At 54.4% G+C, this 2,854-nt stretch overlaps 1 long non-coding RNA gene across 6 annotated transcripts; it reads right to left on the reverse strand.

Annotated features, from left to right (window-relative positions):
• Positions 1 to 216: 216 nt before the first annotated feature.
• On the reverse strand, positions 217 to 2,312 carry LOC127921978 (uncharacterized). 6 transcript variants are annotated; one of them, XR_008110121.1, is made up of 5 exons: positions 2,273 to 2,312; positions 2,099 to 2,173; positions 1,546 to 1,720; positions 1,420 to 1,494; positions 217 to 301 (listed from the first exon to the last, which is right to left on the reverse strand). It is a non-coding gene; the product is annotated as an uncharacterized LOC127921978 (long non-coding RNA). The 6 variants fall into 6 exon arrangements; XR_008110119.1 differs by lacking the exon at positions 2,273 to 2,312 and having other exon boundaries at positions 2,099 to 2,230; XR_008110122.1 differs by lacking the exon at positions 2,273 to 2,312 and having other exon boundaries at positions 1,546 to 1,695; positions 2,124 to 2,190.
• Between the last annotated feature and the right edge of the window lie 542 nt (positions 2,313 to 2,854).

The following is a 2,854-nucleotide window of genomic DNA, read 5'->3' on the forward strand; positions in this document are numbered from 1 at the left end:
GCTACCTGCCTCATCTAACCACTAGACTACCTGCCTCCCAACCACCAGGCTACCTGCCTCATCTAACCACTAGACTACCTGCCTCCTCTAACCACTCAGGCTACCTGGCCCCTCTAACCACCAGGCTACCTGCCCTCCTCTAACCACTAGGCTACCTGCCTCTAACCACTAGGTTACCTGCCTCCTCTAACCACCAGGCTACCTGCCTCCCTAACCACTAGGCTACCTGCCTCCTCTAACCACCAGGCTACCTGCCTCCTCTAACCACCAGGCTACCTGCCTCCTCTAACCACCAGGCTACCTGCCTCCTCTAAAACCAGGCTACCTGCCTCCTCTAACCACTAGGCTACCTGCCTCCTCTAACCACTAGGTTACCTCCCTCCTTCTAACCACTAGGCTACCTGCCCTCTAACCACTAGACTACCTGCCTCCTCTAACCACCAGGCTACCTGCCTCCTCTAACCACTAGGCTACCTGCCTCCTCTAACCACTAGACTACCTGCCTCCTCTAACCACTAGGCTACCTGCCTCCTCTAACCACTAGACTACCTGCCTCCTCTAACCACTAGGCTACCTGCCTCTCAACCACCAGGCTACCTGCCTCCTCAACCACCAGGCTACCTGCCTCCTCTAACCACTAGGCTACCTGCCTCCTCTAACCACTAGACTACCTGCCTCCTCTAACCACTAGGCTACCTGCCTCCCCTCTAACCACCAGGCTACCTGCCTCCTCTAACCACCAGGCTACCTGCCTCTAACCACCAGGCTACCTGCCTCCTTTAACCACTAGGCTACCTGCCTCCTCTAACCACTAGACTACCTGCCTACTCTAACCACTAGGCTACCTGCCTCCTCTAACCACCAGGCTACCTGCCTCCTCTAACCACTAGGCTACCTGCCTCCTCTAACCACTAGACTACCTGCCTCCTCTAACCACTAGGCTACCTGCCTCCTCTAACCACTAGGCTACCTGCCTCCTCTAAAACTAGGCTACCTGCCTCCTCTAACCACTAGGCTACCTGCCTCCTCTAACCACCAGGTTACCCGCCTCCCAACCACTAGGCTACCTGCCTCCTCTAACCACCAGGCTACCTGCCTCCCTCTAACCACTAGGCTACCTGCCTCCTCAACCACTCAGACTACCTGCCTCCTCTAACCATCAGGCTACCTGCCTCCCTCTAACCACTAGGCTACCTGCCTCCTCTAACCACCAGACTACCTGCCTCCTCTAACCACTAGGCTACCTGCCTCCCTCTAACCACTAGGTTACCTGCCTCCTCTAACCACCAGGCCACCTGCCTCCCCAACCACTAGGCTACCTGCCTCCTCTAACCACCAGGCTACCTGCCTCCTCTAACCACTAGGCTACCTGCCTCCTCTAACCACTAGACTACCTGCCTCCTCTAACCACTAGGCTACCTGCCTCCTCTAACCACCAGGCTACCTGCCTCCTCTAACCACCAGGCTACCTGCCTCCTCTAACCACCAGGCTACCTGCCTCCCTTTAACCACTAGGCTACCTGCCTCCTCTAACCACTAGACTACCTGCCTCCTCTAACCACTAGGCTACCTGCCTCCTCTAACCACCAGGCTACCTGCCTCCTCTAACCACTAGGCTACCTGCCTCCTCTAACCACTAGACTACCTGCCTCCTCTAACCACCAGGCTACCTGCCTCCTCTAACCACCAGGCTACCTGCCTCCTCTAACCACTAGGCTACCTGCCTCCTCTAACCACCAGGCTACCTGCCTCCTCCTAACCACCAGGCTACCTGCCTCCTCTAACCACCAGGCTACCTGCCTCCTAACCACCAGGCTACCTGCCTCCTCTAACCACCAGGCTACCTGCCTCCTTTAACCACTAGGCTACCTGCCTCCTCTAACCACTAGGCTACCTGCCTCCTCTAACCACTAGGCTACCTGCCTCCTTTTTAACCACCAGGCTACCTGCCTCCTCTAACCACTAGGATACCTGCCTCCTCTAACCACTAGGCTACCTGCCTCCTCTAACCACTAGGCTACCTGCCTCCTCTAACCACCAGGCTACCTGCCTCCTCCTAACCACTAGGCTACCTGCCTCCTCTAACCACTCAGGCTACCTGCCTCCTCTAACCACTAGGCTACCTGCCTCCTCTAACCACCAGGCTACCTGCCTCCTCTAACCACTAGGCTACCTGCCTCCTCTAACCACTAGACTACCTGCCTCCTCTAACCACCAGGCTACCTGCCTCCCAACCACCAGGCTACCTGCCTCCTCTAACCACTCAGGCTACCTGCCTCCTCTAACCACTAGGCTACCTGCCTCCTCTAACCACTAGGCTACCTGCCTCCTCTGAACCACCTCTCTCATAACCACTAGGCTACCTGCCTCCTGATGGACTATTACCATGTCTGTCTGATGGGCTACCTGCTGATGGGTTCATTATGTCTGATGGGTTCAGTCTGTCTGATGGGTTCATTATGTCTGATGTTCATTATGTCTGTCTGATGGGTTCATTATGTCTGTCTGATGGGTTCATTATGTCTGTCTGATGGGTTCATTATGTCTGATGGGTTCATGGGTTAATGTCTGTCTGATGGGTTCATTATGTCTGTCTGATGGGTTCATTATGTCTCTGGGTTCCTATGACTGTCTGATGGGTTCATTAGTCTGTCTGATGGGTTCATTATGTCTGTCTGATGGGTTCATTATGTCTGTCTGATGGGTTCATTATGTCTGTCTGATGGGTTCATTATGTCTGATGGGTTCATTATGTCTGTCTGGGTTCATTATGTCTGTCTGATGGGTTCATTATGTCTGTCTGATGGGTTCATTATGTCTGTCTGATGGGTTCATTATGTCTGTCTGATGGGTC

Source organism: Oncorhynchus keta, unplaced genomic scaffold, assembly GCF_023373465.1.
Source record: "Oncorhynchus keta strain PuntledgeMale-10-30-2019 unplaced genomic scaffold, Oket_V2 Un_contig_24266_pilon_pilon, whole genome shotgun sequence".
Classification (NCBI taxonomy): Eukaryota; Metazoa; Chordata; class Actinopteri; order Salmoniformes; family Salmonidae; genus Oncorhynchus; species Oncorhynchus keta.